Source organism: Myotis lucifugus, unplaced genomic scaffold (assembly GCF_000147115.1).
Source record: "Myotis lucifugus unplaced genomic scaffold, Myoluc2.0 scaffold_116, whole genome shotgun sequence".
Classification (NCBI taxonomy): domain Eukaryota; kingdom Metazoa; phylum Chordata; class Mammalia; order Chiroptera; family Vespertilionidae; genus Myotis; species Myotis lucifugus.
Genome location: NW_005871164.1, coordinates 1,128,201 through 1,146,792, shown reverse-complemented (window position 1 = coordinate 1,146,792; position 18,592 = coordinate 1,128,201). Strand labels below are relative to the sequence as shown.

The 18,592-nt window shown below is 40.5% G+C and overlaps 1 pseudogene; it reads right to left on the bottom strand.

The window, feature by feature from the left end:
* Positions 1 to 17,801: 17,801 nt before the first annotated feature.
* On the bottom strand, positions 17,802 to 17,880 carry LOC111826987 (annotated as a pseudogene).
* Positions 17,881 to 18,592: the final 712 nt, after the last annotated feature.

Below are 18,592 nucleotides of genomic sequence, written 5' to 3'. Positions count from 1 at the left end.
AAAAATGCTCAAAGTCACTGATCATCAAAAGACATGCCAAATTAAAATGACACAAGGTACCATCTCACACCTGTCAGAATGGCTGTCATCAACAAATCAACAAATGACAAGTGCTGTCGAAGATGTGGAGAAAAGGGAACCCTAGTACACTGCTGGTGGGAATGCAGACTGGTGCAGCCATTATGGAAAACAGTATGGTGTTTCCTCAAAAAATTAAAAATGGAACTGCCATTTGACCCAGTGATCCCCACTTCTAGGAATATATCCTAAGAAACCCAAAACATGAATCAGAAAGAATGTATGCACCCCTATGTTCATAGCAGCATAATTTACAATAGCAAAGATCTGGAAACAGTCCAAGTGCCCATCAGTAGATGCGTGGATTAAAAAAGCTTTGATATAATTACACCATAAAATACTGTTCAGCATTAAAAAGAAGGCTCGCTTACCCTTTGAGATAGCATGGAGGGACCTGGAGAATATTATGCTAAGGGAAATAAGCCAGTCAGAGAAAGACAAATATCACATGATCTCACTCATGTGTGGAATCTAATGAACAAAATAAGCTGTTGAACATAATAGATCCAGAGACATGGAAGCATGGAAGAGACTATGGGAACTCAGAGGGAAGGCAGGGGTGGGTGGGTGGTTTAGAAGAGATCAACCAAAGAACTTATATGCATATAGGCATAACCCATGGACACAGACGATAGGGTGATGGAGGCCTAGGGCATCCTTTAGAAAGTGTTGCAATACAGGTTGCAAATAGTAATATACATATATATTACTATTCTATATATTTTACACCATAAGTTTATAACGCTGTAACCCTAGTGACTCTGAAGAACAAAATGTTATAGAACTATAACTCAAAACATATTATAAGTCTGCAAAGGCATTGATTCCTAGCAAGGGCCCTTCTATGTCAATTGATCAAAAAGTATTTATTGATGCTCCTTTGTATAACCAGAGCTAGACAATGTGGGGAAATATATTGACTCTGCAAATATTGATTGAGTGTCTAGTACATTCCATATTCCCTTCAAGACACTGGACCATCTTTTTTGTTGTTGTTGTTAATCCTCATCCAAGGATTTTTTTTCCATTGATTTTTAGAGAGCATGGAAGGGAGGGAGGCCGTGGGGGAGAGACAGAGAGAAACATGAATGTGAGGGAGATACATCAAATGGTTGCCTCCTGCACATGCCCTGACCAACACTGGACCATCTTAGAATTACCTTAACTTCAAGTATAGAGATATAGCAATAAACAAAACAAAACCCTTATATTTTAGACCTTATTTTCTAGAGGGAGGAATAGACAATAAATAAGCAAATACATAAATGAGTAAATACAGATTGTGATAAATACTCTAAGAGAAATAAACATGGAGATGTGATAGTAACTAGGAGAGGCCGGTTTTCAATGGATCTGTTAGAGGAGGCCTCTCTAAGGAGGTGACTTTTGTTCTGAAGACTGAGATTGAGCCAGTAATGTAAACATCTGTGGGGAGAGCGGCCCAATGGAGAAAATAACTGGTGGGTTTAAAATAGAAGACCAGGTGTGGCTAAAGCCTTGGTGGGCAAGAAGTACTAGATAGGAGTGGAGAGGTAGGCAGCAGACAAGATGCAGAGTCCTGAGCATCTTGGCAAAAAGTTTGAATTTCCTTCTTGGTGCAATGGAAAGCTTTTGACCCATTTTAAACAAGGAAGTAACAATATTCTGGGTGAATTTTTTTTTAATTACTCAAACTGCCATATGAAGAATGAATAGAAGGGTGGATAAGGAAGAAAAGGAGTAATTAGAAGGCTATTGTGGGAACCCTAAGAGAGAGAACAATGTCTTGGATTTGATAAGGAGTCATAAAAATGCAAAGAAAGGTACAGATCTGAGATAGATTTTGAGACTAGAACTTGCTGATAAATTGGATGTGGTATTGACAGGGAGAGTATTAAATATCATCCCTAAAGCAAAGACCATCTGCATATCTTTCATGCCTAAAAGAGCACTCAGAACATGCACATATATGTTGGATGAATAAAACTGGTTGAGCATTTAGAAATGTGGGAACCAAACAAGAAATACAGCCCTAGCCAGTTTGGCTCCATGGATAGAGCATCAGCCTGCAGACTAAAGGGCCCTAGGTTCAACTGTGGTCAAGAGCATGTACCTCCGTTGCAGGCTTGATTCCCAGCCCTGGTTGGGGCAAGTGTGGGAGGCAACCAATCGATGTGTCTCTCTCTCTTTCCCTCTCTCTTCCACTCTCTCTAAAAATCAATGGAAAAATATCCTCAGGTGAGGATTAAAAAAAAAAAAAATCAACTACTGATAGGGTTTAGCAACCCAAAACTGCCTTGGGGTAAGTAGAGGAATATCAATCCTTTTCAAAACATTCTTGATTTGCCTCCTAAAAATGTATACATTTCAGCGGTGAGCTAATGCGTTTGTGGATATTGTTAGGGTAGATTTTAAAAAGCAGTGCCTTGAAAAATTGAAAATACCTAAAGTGCTGCTTCATCTTCCAAAGTCCCCTATATTGTGCTCACAATAGATTTGAACTGCAGTTCAATTAAGATACAAATTAGGGACCTTCAAAATCAGAAATTTGGTGAGAAGACCACGCAGACAAAGCTCTCTGGAAGTCCTCGTCTCAGAATGACCTCGACTTCAGGTTCTTCCCCGCCAGGGAGTTTGCCTCATTAATGTTTCCTTGGAGCAGCTGTTATCACTGAACCACTACGAGTTTTGAGGTCATTGAGTATGAAAAGGACACATGAAATAGGACATTTTGAAAATATGGTTAGAGTCCACTACGCTTAGCATTAACGTTTTAGCAAAAGTTAAAATAGTATCTTTTTTTTTCAACAGCAGTTCTAGATTCGTAGCAAAATTGAGAGGGAAGTACAGAGTTCCCATATATTCCCTGCTCCCCACCCACAGCCTCCCCCTCTACCAACATCCCACACCAGAAGATAGCATTTTAAATGTGATTTTACACACACACACTTTTTCCATGCCGCTCTTGCCTAACAAAATTAAAGCAATTAAAAGATGGTTTTTCCCAATGTACATTCACTGTAGTGAAGATGGAGTCTCTCGTAGTTCAGCGTGACTGACCCTTCAATGTTCCTCACAGACCAAGTTGATCATACCCCAGCCCCTCCCCATATTCCAGAAAGCCTTTTCTATTCAGTGAGATGTGTCAGTTGCCTTCATCCCACCACCTTCCCTGCCGGACTTAAACTGCCAATGATCCTTTTCCTTAAATAAATGAAAAAATAACTTTTATAAAAACTAATTGCATACCGTGCTGGAGTAATCTGTCTGCGTTTTATCATGGGTAGGGCCTTGACCTTTGTTTGAAATGTTGTCTCATCATAAAGATTACGTGGAGCCAACACAACCCTTTCTTGTTCCATTCCTGGGACTATCTGTGAGACGATTCAATATGAACATAATAGGGACACAGAGCACATGAGCAGAAATCTAGGGCTTTGATTCATTAGCTTGCTTTTTATCACAGACCTGCTCTGTGCCACGTATGCTGCTTGCCACACAGTAATAGATAAATCAGAAATGGGCCCTATCTCTGAGGAGCTCAGTCTGCTGCGGTGGTTCTGAATGACCTGATTTTAACTGCTCCCCACCCCCTCCCCCAAAAGGACATTTGGCAACATCTGGAGACTTTTTTTGGTTGTAACGAGGGTGGGGGTGCTACTGGTATCTAGCGAGTAGAAGCAAGGGATGCTGCTAAACACCTTTAATACCCAGGACAGCCCCCTAACAAAGAATGTCAATAGTGTCAACAGCAGTACCAGCCCAAATGTCAATAGTCCCGAGGTTGCGATAACACAGTCTAGTGAATGGAAATATGTTACTCCTAGATTTGCTGAATAGTAAACTGAATCCTCCTTGGAGGATTTCACCTTCTGGGAACCCTAACTTAGAATGAAGTATTTTAGGTCAATTTAGACAGCTCAAAGTTGCAAACAGTAGTAGGTCCAGCCAACTGGTTTTGCTTATTGTGATGTTTTCAGATTCTAGTACAATGATTATCAACCTAGAGACCAATGTAGACTCACATGGGGAGTATTTTTTGTATTTTTAATTGTCACCAGAAGATATACTTTTATTGATTTTAGAGAGAGGACAGGAGAGAGAAACACTGATATGAGAGAGAAACATTGATTGGCTGCCTCCCGTATGCATCCCGAATGTGCTCTGACAGGGGATCAAACCCGCACCTGGGTATGTGCCCTGACCCAGAATCGAATCCGAAACCATTTTGGTGCATGGACAATGCTCCAACCAATGGATCACCGGCAGGGCAATGACATGGGGAGTTTTTAAAACTTTTGGTGACCAGGTTGCACTCCTGCTTTGTAGGCAGTGGAGAAACAGGCCCAACACAGAGAGTTGTAGGCTAACCCTGACCCTGCAGTGTGCTCATTAGTGCTCCCTCTTCCTTTCCTCCCTCCTTCACTCTCTCCTCTGTTTCTCCTTTTCTTTTTTTCTTTTTTCCTTCCTTCCTTCCTTCCTTCCTTCCTTCCTTCCTTCCTTCCTTCCTTCCTTCCTTCCTCTCTTCCTGCCTCCCTCCCTCTCTTCCTGCTTCTCTTCCTGCCTCCTTCTCTACCTTTCTTATAGTCTAATCATTTCACAAATGGAAATACTGTCATCCCAAGAGATGACTCAGTAGGATATTTTATCTCTACTTTTTTTTGTCTTCTCCTGACCAAATATAATGCTAACCATTTAACAGGTGCTAAATAATTGGTATTTAGTGGCTTAAGAAAAGGTCAAGACTCATATCTTAATATAAAAGCTCTGACTGTAGAGATAGGGAGAGAGGGGAGCATCAGATATGTTTTAAGATGGCAACTAAACACAACACAATGGTTCAGAAGGGAAAACACTATATAGACTATTATTGGAACAACTGGTGCAATTTGACTATATAGACGGTACATTAAATGGCAATACGGTACCAACGTTAGATTTATTGAACTTGGTCATTATTCTGTGGTGATGCAAGACAGTGTTACTATTCATAGGAGATACATCAGGAAAGACTAAAGAGTTATGGTATCTGCAACTTACTCGTAAATGGTTCAATAACATAAATAGCATTAATAATAATATGTGTGTCTGTGCATTATGTATATATAGCTATACAGAGAGGGTAATAAAGCAAATATGACAGAATGCTAACAATTAGAGAATCCAGAGAAAGGGGGTATTGTACTATTCTTGCCAATTGTTCTATAACTAAATTTTTCAAAGAAAAAGGTTTAAAATTATATATTGAGAGAAAATATTTTGCAGAAAATTAAGTTTGGCTTGGCAGTTGCTTAAATGCATACAGCAAACAAAAGTGAAAGATCATTTCCTGGAATAAAAATTATGTTTGCCACCTGCTATAAATATGACTTACTTATGTGGCTACAGCAAGGTTCATGTGTGAGATGGATTAAGCCAACTAAGGAAGTGTTGTGTGTTTCTTATTAGGCAACACATGCCAAAGCTACACTTGGATAGAAGCTTATAAAACTTGAATGGAGAGATTTTCTAACTTTTTTTTCAGCTGAAGAGACAGTGTCCAATTGCTTATTCCTACACTGTTAAGAAAAATGTTACTTTGCCATTTTCCCTTGAACTTCTAAACTGGTAGGTCAAGGTGAAAGTCAGAGGTCTTAGAGCAGTGGTTCTCAACCTTCTGGCCCTTTAAATACAGTTCCTCATGTTGTGACCCAACCATAAAATTATTTTCGTTGCTACTTCATAACTGTAATGTTGCTACTGTTATGAATCGTAATGTAAATATCTGATATGCAGGATGGTCTTAGGCGACCCCTGTGAAAGGGTCGTTCGACTGCCAAAGGGGTCGTGACCCACAGGTTGAGAACCGCTGTCTTAGAGGAAATGCCTAATTCTTTTTTGTCCCTGAAAATATTCTGAACTCCAGCCCAGTACTAATTATTTTAGACAACTAGTTTAATTTTTTCTGCTATGGCACTTCAAAATACTCAAAGGTTTCTATACCCCCAACATCTGAAATTCTATAAACTCTATCATGAGCTAGAGTAATTTCAAACCATTATATATTCTTATTAGAGGCTGGGTGCATGAAATTCATGCACTTGACGGGGGGGGGGGGGTCCCTCAGCCCGGCCTGTGCCCTCTCACAGTCCAGGAGCCCTTGGGGGATGTCCGACTGCCAGCTTAGGGAGCGGGCCTAACCTATCAGTCAGACATCCTTAGCACTGCCGTGGAGGCGGGAGAGGCTCCTGCCACCCCTGCTGCGCTTGCCAGCTGTGAGCCCAGCTCAGGGTTTCTGGCTGAGCGGCACTCCTCCTGTGGGAGTGCACTGACCACTAGGGAACAGCTCCTGCATTGAGTGTCTGCCCTCTGGTGGTCAGTGCATGTTATAGTGACCGGTCGTTCCACCATTCGGTTGATTTGCGTTATTGGCCTTTTATTATATAGAATTATCTCTCTTTTTTAAAATATATTTTATTGATTTTTTACAGAGAGGAAGGGAGTGGGATAGAGAGTTAGAAACATCGACGAGAGAGAAGCATTGATCAGCTGCCTCCTGCACACCCCCTACTGGGGATGTGCCTGCAACCAAGGTATATGCCCTTGACTGAAATCGAACCCGGGACTCTTCAGTCCCCAGGCCGATGCTCTATCCATTGAGCCAAACCGGCTAAGGCTAGAATCATCTCTTAATATCCAATAAGTCAACTACTTATCATCCCCATCACCCCAAGTTTATAGCATCATTGATTATTTGATTCACTGGATCATTTAATGAATACTTAATGAGTGCCAAACCTCCTCCTCTCCCATCCTTTAACCATCTCAGTAAATGGGCCTACCATTCACCACCCCATATACACACGCACTCTTACTACTTTTTATTCTCCTACTTGACTATAAACTTTTTCATAGCACTTACCACTAACTAAAAGTACAGTATATTTATTTGTTTGTTTTTCAGCAGAATATCAACCTCATAAGCTCAGGAACTTTTTCTGTCTTGTTTGCTGCTTCATCCCAGCATCTAGATTAGTGATTCTCAACGGATGTGCCACAAGAATTTTTAAAACATGCAATACCTGACTATATAGTGAGGGGCACTGACCTCTTTTCCCTTAGATCAACGGTTCTCAACCTATGGGTCGCGACCCCTTTGGGGGTCGAATGACCCTTTCACAGGGGTCGCCTAAGACCATCAGAAAACACATATATAATTACATATTGTTTTGTGATTAATCACTATGCTTTAATTATGTTCAATTTGTAACAATGAAATTGGGGGTCACCACAACATGAGGAACTGTATTAAAGGGTCGTGGCATTAGGAAGGTTGAGAACCACTGCCTTAGATTGTTAAATTAAAAAACGACAACAGCCAACACAATAATAGCCATCCAGTGTGAATGAATCAAAACTACACCTATTTTTGGTCAGATTGGCAAAAAATATATATTTGTGTGTGCTGCAAAATTTTAGTAGTTTATGTGTGCCGTGAGATGACAAAGGTGTGTAAAGCATAGAAGGGACGAAATTACTACTTATTGATGGAATGAATGCATGACAAATTCTCCCTGACACGTTTTCTTAAAGAAGCCGCGTGCTCCAGCGTGGCTGGCCTGCACTTAATGGAGTCAGAGCCATTTTCCTCAGCTTTTCAGAAGTCTTGCTTTTACTGCTCCCTTGTCCTCCTGGGAGCTCTTAAAGGCTAGGGATATGAGAGGGTAAAGAAAGAGACCAACGGTTCAAAGGAGATCCAGTCACTTGTCAGGTTTGCATTGCACATTGTTGGTAGAGTAGGTGTGCAAACACATGGGATCATCGGAGACGACAGGAAAGGCATCTGGGACAAAAATACCTTCCCCACTGAACTACTACATGGTCTGAAATGCTATTCTTAATGATTAAATTACTAAGTTATCTACATCAAGGTATTGATTCTTCTTCAATTATTCAGGCCATTAATACGTTCTTAATGAACAATGTTTTTCTCTGTCCTCAGTGCCCGGCACATGATGGGCACATATATGTATCCAATAAATATTTGTTAAATAAACGGGCAGACTCCCCCTTTGACTTTACTACCTTTTTAAAAATATATTTTTATTGATTTCAGAGAGGAAGGGAGAGGGAGAGAGATATAGAAACATCAATGATGAGAGAGAATCATTGATCAGCTGCCTCCTGCACTCCCCCACCCACCCCCCACCCACCCCCGACTGGAGATCGAGCCCACAACCCCGGCACATGCCCTTGATCCAAATCGAACCTGGGACCCTTCAGTCCAAAGGCCGATGCTCTATCCACTGAGCCAAACCAACTAGGGCTACTACCTTATTTTCTTGCCATTCACTTAAGCCTCTGCATTTTTTTACCACTTCAATTTCTGATAGTTCTTTTCCTAATTAAATTGTATGTCTGGATTTTTTCCAGAAACAAAATGCTAGCAACTGGTTAACAGCAATAACCCTGGCAGCTGAGGTGAAGGGCACAGGTGCATTTCTGAAATCTAAGTTCTTCAGCCAAACATTCAAACTTGCCAAGGGACTGATTCTGGCCCATGTGCCCCAAATGTATCTGCTCAACACCTGAGCCTGAGCCCTCCATGCAGGTGGCTACCCTCCCCGCTGTCCTTTGTGCCATTTGTACTCTCACCTTTGTAACTGCTCCACCCGCTTCCTTCTCAGCCCCTAGAACTAACACTCATTGTTCAGGGTTTGGATCCAGAAACAGCTCCTCCATAAATCCATCAGGCTAAACTAGTCTCTCTTTCCTCTGAAATCCTGTAGCAATAAGTATTAATACCACTTGTTTGAACACATAATTACATATTATCCTGGGTCATAATCTAGTTTTTCCTGCATTAACCTTGCCTCTCCAGCTTGACTGTATAATCAGGGAATATATTTTATTTTTCTCATGTATTGCTTCTATATTTCCCACAGCACCCAGCTGTTTGCTTTTACACAATGCTAGTGCTCAATTAGTACTTGTTGAATCAAACTGAGCGATGAATTAAATATAGTTGACTACAGGAGAGATGTAGCAGCTGTCTTTAAGGCTTGGATACGGCCAAAGGTGATTCCAGTTCTCGATAGAAGATGTCATGTTGCTTCGGGTTCCAGACTGAAGAGGGGATGAAGCTGACATGACACATGGTGGTGATCTTCCTCCCTTATTCTCTCTGAAGTCAGCCCTCCCTCACTGTGGCTTGCCTTTTCCTCAGAAATACAGTGAAAACTATCACAACACCATATTAAGCAATTTGAAATTTTAAATCATATTTCATACATAAGTTTTCTTCTTAACAATATTAATTAGTCTTTCAACAACTAAAAATAAACCGCAGATATGTTAAAAATCACATTGACACTCCATCACTGGATCTGTATGTATATATGTGATAAAATTAAGTGTTGAATGCCCAGTTTCAGGTCGGGAGCATCCTGTCACACCAGAGGATAGGAAGCTATCAGAGACTACTTGTTCATGTCAAAGGATTCAGAAGCAACTTCACAGAGCTCCTATAGCAAAAGATGGGACAGATTGAGCAAAGTCAGAATAGTAATTGCAATAAATTTTGAAATACCAAATATGTTTGCACTCCATAAATTAATTTTAAAAATCTCTTAAAATTTCTAAATGCTAAGAATCTAATATTTTGAAAGACTAGCACATTTCTCTTCATAGAAGTATACCGACTAATTAATAAAGAAAGAATAATAATGAAATATCACTCCGATAGATTGTGTTATTGACCCAATTCTTTGCTCCTTTTAGTAACCACACACTTTTCTATGTAATGTGCAATGCCCTCCTGCTGAGCTGCCAGGTGTCAAGGAGGTCAAATTGAAAGCAACACTTAAGCCTTATTCACTTAAGGCAACAATGTGGCAAAAGGCAAAAGAGAAGGCGGCCAGCTCTGCAGTGTTCCATTTTCCCCCATGGAACGATGCTGGGCGAGGGTGAGGTGGATGCATTGCAGACAGGATAATCATCTCCCTTCAGAGGCACTCTGAGCAAAAGGCTCAATGGAAAGGCTCAGTGCAAAAATACCGAGTTCAAGTGGAGAAAAATGCCTCAACCAAGGCCCCCAATAAAGAGAACTCAGAGGATGTGCCTGGGAAGTACCCCAGCTGAGGTCCCCAATAAAGAGGACTGTTGATAGAGGCACCTAGGCTAGGAAGGAGGACATGTGGAAGAGCATGGCTGGTCCGAGCAGGGAGGGTATGAGTCCTCAGCCGTAGCTCCAGAGACTGTGTTGCACCTGGTACTAAGTCTGGCATGGGAAGGACAGCTCCTCCCCATGAGGCCTGCCAGGCAAAGCCTTACATTGCCTGTGAGCAGTCCTTCAGGGCTCTAACCTGGAGCCTAACTCTTCACCTGCCTGCTGCTAGAGGCAGAACTACTTTGGCACCTCTTGATTTTAAGGTGAGGTGCAAGTGATGGTGAAGCATAGTAACCTCCAACTTGTATAAAAACTGCTGTTTGAAATTCTCTGCTATTGTTAGATAGTCCCTTGTTCTGTAAACTCTGTCATTTTTAGACAGTCTCTTAGTCTGTAGAATAAATGTTTTAGTCTGAATAATAGAAAAAGATAAAATCTTAACTATCTGACCTTGCAATCTAGCCAGCTAAAGTAATGGACTAATACTGATAATAATTCCCATATTCTTATGCCAAATGTTTGTTCTTTATGTATCCAAGATTACAAACTGTCTGTAACAATCACTCACAGAGCCCTTTGTAAAACCCGCAGACAAAGAAGCTCAAAAGGTATACATACCGGAAACTTCCTGTGTGACTTTGCTCAGAGATTTGGAAGAAACACCTCCCTCTGGGCTGCGCAATAAATGACTCCTAATTAATTGGCTCATTAAGGAGTCTTGTATCTCACTCGCTGATTTACGACACAACAATGGTAAATAAGCTAAATAAACACTTATTACATCCTGGTGAGATTTTTTGATCCTTTCTTATATAGTAATAGCTAACTGATACAATCTCCATTTTGCAACTCAAATTAGTTAAATGGATCCAGGCAATGACTGTCAATGGCTGCTAACATCACAAAACAAGAGACAAACTGAAGTGATGTATCTCCCGAGAGAAGTGTACACACCACCTATAACACAGCTTTGCCGTAAATCAAACCTGACACTGATCGAGCCTCTACAGATTTGCAGAAATCACAGGTGACAGCTGAACATATTAAACAATACTAAAATCCAGATTGTAGGAAACTCCGAGAATAATCCAGTTTTCTAAGCAAATAATTTGGGAAAAAAACAAAAACCAAAGAGGAAACCATAGATTGAAAGATTTTTAGAGGTACAAAAATCAGTTGCTATGTATGGGCCTTACATAGATCCAGATCAAAGCAAAATGTTAAAGAGATTATGAGACAATAAAGATTATTTGTAATTTAAACACTGGCTCTCTGATATTTTAGGGAATTATTGCTAATTATTTTTGGAGTGATGATGGTTTTGTGATCGTTTCACTTTTTTTCTATTGCAGCATAGTAAATAACCCAAGATTAGTGGCTTAACATGGCAAACTTAAAACCTTGTGGGTCAGGATTTTGAGCAAGGCTCAGTTGTATGATTCTTCTGTTCTGTGTGGCACCATCTAAGATAACTCAGTGGTCTTCAGTTGGCAGATGGTCAAGATGTCTCCTGCTTTGGAAAGAAGAAAGAAAGACTGGGCTCAGTTGAGACTTTTGACCAAAGCACTTACTGTGGTCTCTTCAGTGTGGCTGTGTTACGATTGTCAGACTTTACTTGGCAGCTCAGGGCTCTCAGAGAATGTGTCTCAAGAGATCCAGATGGAAGCTTCAAGGCTTCTTAGGACCTAACCTTGGAAATGCCAGAATGATACTTCTGCCACATTCTCCTGGTCAAACAAGTCACTCTGGCTGAGTTCAAGGTGAAGGGAATTAGGCTGCACCTATTAATGGAAGGAGGGGTAAAAAGGTGGGGTTGATTATATGTAATCTACCACAGTGGTTATGTTTTTGAAAGGATATGCTTTACCTTGCAGAGGCACATACAAACGTATTTACAGATGAGTGGTATGATGTCTAGGATTTACTTCAAAATAATTGGGGTGAGGAAGGGATAAACAGGATAAGCCATAAATTTATCATTGCTAGATCTAGATGACGGGTACCTAAGAGCTCATTGTTATTCTATTTTCATAGGTGTTTGAAATTATCCAAAATGAGAAACATAAAAATAAAGATTAAGCTCCCCCCTCCCCCCAAAAACCCCTCTGTAATATGGAAGAAGAGACCACCAGCAATACCTCTGGTACTATGTATTTGGTGTATCTTTATGGGTATTAGACATTGAGAGAGTGTACACAAATTACTCTTGTGGTAGGAAGTCAGGTATTTGATGTTTGAAAGAGAAATTTGAATTTCTTTAAATTACTGACATGCAATTTTATGTACAGTGTGAATTTACAGATATCTTATATTTGAAATATTGCCATTCATTTTAGTGTTCTGAAAGTGCTTTCAATACCTAGTACAATACAACCTCAATTGGGTGCTTGACTATATGATTACTTTTAAATAGTTATAATGATATAATTACCTCAGGAAAACAGTCAACTATTTTTCATTTTACAATTAACGTTCTATAATAACCCACTTTTCTTCAGGCACAATACTATGACTAATTTTTTCCATTCTTTTAGACCTCTCACAAAGTCTTTAATAAAAGCACAACTCAAATGAATAACTAAATGAAAGAAGGAATTGCATGACATCAGAATATGTAAAATGCACGCAGTATTTTCAGTTTCTCTAAAATAAACTCTGTAACTACTTACTCTTATATTCACTATGTCTATTATTGATTAGACAATCTGCAATCTAAATAATCGGATCTTGTTGCTCTCTCTTTATGTATAAAAACACAGAGGCCAGGCCACTCACCTTTGCATTACTAACTATATAGTCAAATGTGCATAACTACCACATTAATATTGTGCCTTATGAAGATTCCAAAATCCACACAGTACCTGTACAACAGGATTTGATGCCAAGATTTATTGTTACACTACAGTGAATGGGGGTCCCAAATAGCAGGTTCCAGCCTTATTTGACAAATGTGCAGTGGTTCAGAGGAAGAACAGCTTGAGGAGAAGCTAAATGACTTTGACATTGGTGCCATGTTTGCACGCACCAACTTCCAACACTATCAAGGCCCTTCATGGAAGATTCTCCTTCCCACGAGGCTCCCATACGATGCAGAAGTAAGAAAACTAGAAAATAAATTAGAACTCATAGCCATATGACCTTGGGGAAGACACTCAGTCTTTCCATGCCTTGGTTTCATGATCTTTGTAATAAAGACTACAATCTCTGTCTAACTCGTAGGACTCTCAGGGCCATCAATTTATGTCATGTTCTCTAACACCGTTGTGTATATTACTAGAAGTAGTATTCTGCATACATAAAATTTTTTTCTTGCCAGGTCGGTGTGGCTCAGTGGTTGAGTGTCAATCTATGAACTAGGTACAGCGGTTCTCAACTTGTGGGTCGCGACCTCTTTGGCGGTTGAACCACCCTTTCACCGGGGTCGCCTAAGACCATCCTGCATATCAGATATTTACATTACGATTCATAACAGTAGCAACATTACAGTTATGAAGTAGCAATGAAAATAATTTTATGGTTGGGTCACAACATGAGGAACTGTATTTAAAGAGCCAGAAGGTTGAGAACCACTGAACTAGGAGGTCAGGATTTGATTCCTGGCAGGTTGCGGGCTTGATCCCCAGGTGGTGGGAAGGGGCGGGGGGGGGGGGGTTGGTGGTGCAAGAGGCAGTTGATCAATGATTCTTTCTCATCATTGATGTTTTTCTCTCTCTCTTAATGTCTCTCTCTCTCTTCCTTCCTTTTTGAAATCAATAAAAATGTCTAAAAAATTTTTTCTTAACAAAAAAATAGAGCTTTTTTTTATCAGAACAGCATCTTATTCATTCCCAATCTCTTTAATATTCTCCATTATTTTTCTTTAGAAAATCAGGTGCCATCATTTTTTAAAATAGAAAAAAAATTAATTAAATGGACATGGAAGCGACTATCCAATATACATTCTCTCCTTTCATTCTAATAGAACCAATATTTTATTCACGATGACAATGTACCTGCTAAAAGGCTGTATTTCCTGCCCCCCATTATAGGTAGTTATGATCTCATAACTATGTGCATGATTATAACAGATTATTTAGATTGGTAGGTAAACACCAAGACAATCAACTGGAGTAGAAATCACCACATTTTCCTCTCATGTCTCTTTTCACTGTGTGTCTCTCTGCCAGGCTTATTTTTCTGTGAAGATACCAATTTTTTTCCAAAATGTTCTCAGTTAGTTAGCTGTCAAACATGGAAAAATTTGAAGGGTTTATTCATATTAAAGTGTTAAAGGATAATAGTAAGTTAATATTCAAAACTCTTTATGGATGGTTGAATTTAATATAATTCCCCAATCGAAAGAAGAGCTAAGAGAACTCAATCCACATATACCATAATAAAAATCAGGTGATGTCTAAAATCTATAAATGAAGAAACAGCATTATGATCTGTAACAAACAAAATAAACAGCTAAGAGATTACAAACACAGAATGAAGAGCAGTGAGGCGGGAATAGAGTCCTATTGTTTTCCTTAAGGGGTAGATCATTTCTATGCTGTTCTAAACCTTTAAGCCTTTTGCTACTTCTGCTACCTTTCAAAAGAGTCCATTGCTTTTAAAATGATTTGGGGTAGTTATTGTTACACAATAATATTTACAGTGTTTCCATTGTATCTTATCCATATCTAGTCCCTATTTTGTATTAATAATCTTTACAAATATAATTAAAATGTATTTATTAATTCAACACCTTAATTTTGTGCAAGGATGTACCTGTCTCTATTTTGCTGTCTTGAACTTGCCCTCAAGGAGAGAAGTTGGAGGCCCTGTTGTCACAGAGTCTGAGCAGTCATACCTGTCAGGGTCCTGGTTTCTTCTGAGCAGACTGACCCTAGGAGGGTCCTTGAATATATATCTTGACTTGCTTAGTCATTTGGCCACAGCTGAAATAAAGCAAAAATTGGTTTGTTGACCAAAGGCAACCAGTTTATAGGTTGAGGCAGCCCTGCCCCTAAATCAATCCTCCTGGGGCAATCTATTTTGGAGGGCAACTCATGGACCCAAATAGATTCTCTCTTAGGAAGAAGATATGAATGCAAAAGGAAGAGCAGTCGGAAGAAGTGAAGAGCAAACAGTTGATATGGAGGCTTAGTAGAGGGAGACACGTACTAAAAGAAATCTAAATTGCAATTATGTTGGAGTCACAAGAGTAGGAGCACTGGGTCTGCTTCTGAGGTGGCTACAAGCTTACTGGGCAACACGATTATTGTTGATTCTGTATGATGTTAGGTTTCACATGTGGTCAGTACATCAACTGCCTAGAGGTCTCCTTTGTCTCCTGGATTGCCTATTTTTATAAACCTTTAATAAACATCTCCTATCTGTTCATTCCAATATGGAAAACAGCGTTGGATGTGGTTATGTGCTGCAAGATCCATCTCTCCCTTCCCCAGCACTATCTTCTCAGGAATACAACCTTTGATTCTCTAGCTACTGGGAGTAGTGAATGTTCTCAGCTGAAACACCAAGGCACTGTCCTGGAGGCAGCCCTCATCTGAAGATGAGCTGTGAGGAGGATGGGAATGAAGTTGCCCTTGTCTCAATTGGGACAGTATATAGGAGCAGGGCTCCTTAAGTGAAGAGCGTGTTCTTTGTTGTGACTGGACAGCAGTTTATTTTTCCCTTCTGCTTATCTCTGTTTCCCTCACTCACCCATAGGAGGTACACTAACAACAGCCCCACCGCACCCTCACCATAAACTTCCTATGTGCAAATCTCAGATTCCCAATGTTTTCTCTGGGAACGCAACCAGAGACAAAGAACACATTGGTTCTTACGTCAAATAAGACAATCCAGCCACCTGTTTCTGTCACCCTTCCATCCACATTTCTGAAAGTTCTTGCCAGACTTAAATTTTCTTGCCGGCCATCAAGTTTCTCTTCCCAAATCTAAGTCAGTCATGAACACTAGTGAATCCAGGCAGCTCAACTTCAATAAACTTCACCAGTAAAAATATGGAAAATATTTGCTAGAACATGCAATGACCCATAAAACAGCAACTACCTGCTCAGTTGCCTTCACCATCGTACACGTGAGCCTCTGCTATCACTGGCCAGCTTGAGACAATGAAGGTGTAACTGCAGCACGGCACAGCAACCAATGCTCTGTCATGGACCCAAGAATACCCTTCTAGACTGGGTATGGCCATTAAGCAAGTCATCTTGGCAAGGATGGCTTTATGTAAGCCCGAGTTCTGCATTAAAAAAATTATTGATTAATTGATTTTAGAGAGAAAAAGGGAGAGAAGAAACAAAGATTTGTTGTTCCATTTATTTATGCATTCATTGGCTCATCTTTTTTTAAAATTTTTTTTATTGATTTTAGAGAGGATGGGAGAGAGAGATGGAAACATTGATGAGAGAGAAACATCAACATCGACCAGCTGCCTCTTGCACACCCCCTACTGGGCATTGAGCCTTCAACCCAGGTATGTACCCTGATGGGAAATTGAACCCGTGACCTCTTGGTGCATGGGTCAATGCTCAAGCACTGAGTCACGCTCACTGGGCAGTCAGTTGATTCTTGTATGTGCCCTGATCAGGAATCAAACCCACAACTTGGTGTGTTGGGATGATGCTCTAACCAGCTGAGCTGCCCAGCCAGGGCTCAGAATTTGGCATTTTGTCTTACATAATTTTTAGGTAGATGTCTATGTAACTGCACAGAAAATTTATTTTCTTTAATCTGCCCTTTATTTTGACTTTTTTTTCTTTGACGCAAATTGACCTTACCCAGCACCCTGACTCACCCACCTCCCTCTCCCTTGCTTAATCATTAAACTCTCAGGACAATGAGGCTCTGGTCAGCATCCAGTAGTCTTAGGAACAAGTTTCTTGGTCTATTGACTACAGAGACAGAGTTGTCAATCAATCTAAAGAAAATATCTTGGTCTCAGTTGTGTTTTAGATCCAGACCCAGAAAAGTGAAATGATCCCCCAAAACAAATCCTTGTAAAGTTGGACAGAACAACTCCATGGCCAACATCAAGATCAGATGCAATGACGAGTTACCCCCATCCTCGCACCAACCAGTCAGTAGAGACCACAACCCTAACTCCTTTAGTCACTATGATGAAAGACTGTTTTCCCTATGTAATCCATCCCCTGGAAGCCATCGGCGAGCCAGGTCTTTGAGCATGAGCTACCTGTGACTCCGGGCATGGTGCCATCTCCTTAATAAATCCCTACTTTCTTGGCTTCAAACACCTGTTTGTTTCTTCGTGGGCTTTGATGTGTGTAGGCAAACAGATCCCTTTAGTCCGGTAATATCTGCAGCACTTGCAGCTGGAAACCCAAGCTAGAGAGACTCCGCTGCTATAAGTAAGAATAGCAGACTAGGCATCTCATGACAATGCAGACAAGCAGGTGGATTATCCGTGTGGGAATCTAGCTGGGTTCAAACTCCTGTGCCAATGTGATATGCTTAAAGGTAAGCCAAGAACTTTATCTCCCATTCAATCACCAAACATTAACAGTGACGGAATTAGGTAAAACGCATTGGCTATATGTTATGCATTAATATCAGTGCACAAAGTGAGGTGATGAGGTGACAAAGAATAGTACATTTCTTTTTTTTTTATGAATTTGCATGTCATCCTTGTTCAGGGGCCATGCTCATCTCTGTATTATTCCTATTTATTTATTTATTTATTTACTTGGTGCATATGTGCTGCTAAGGAAAGCACAGAATACTACATTCCTTTAAGTAAACTGGCTAATCATTATGAGCCTATTTCCTACCAGACTGGTAAGAAATTCAACTTCAATGACTTTGGGGACCTGGCTCTCAAGGAGAGCTATGCAAAAGTCCTGGGCAGACATGGTGCCACACTAATTATTGTTGATTCATTCACCCCACAAGCTGCACTCATGTCCTGTGGCATTTCTGCTTCAATTCTCCCCTCCCACGTACCTACAAAGCCATTCCCACACTATCCCAGTGCCACAAGGCAGCAAGGCCAGGGCCCAGGATTGCAAAAGTGCCTCCGAAAATATTTTTTTCCAGCCTGGGGCTTCTTCAATCAATATTTCCTCCTCTTCTCCTCAAGGAAACCTAGCAGAAGCCCCTCTGACATCAGCTCTAGACATTAGGTTTCTACCAGATCAGCAGGCTTCCTTAGCCTTAATGCTGTTTCTACTTTCAGCCCAACATAAGCCCTGAGGCAGAAAATGGATGAGGGGGGAAGGGAAAATGTTGGGAGAACAAACAGAATTTAGTGATTCAATAAATTATCCTGCCACCTCCCAATGGCTTTCCTTTCACTCAGTGACAATTGACCTATAAAGGCCTATAAAGTTTAACATGACTTGGCCTCCTGTTCCCCCTCAGACCCTGACCTTCCTTTGCACC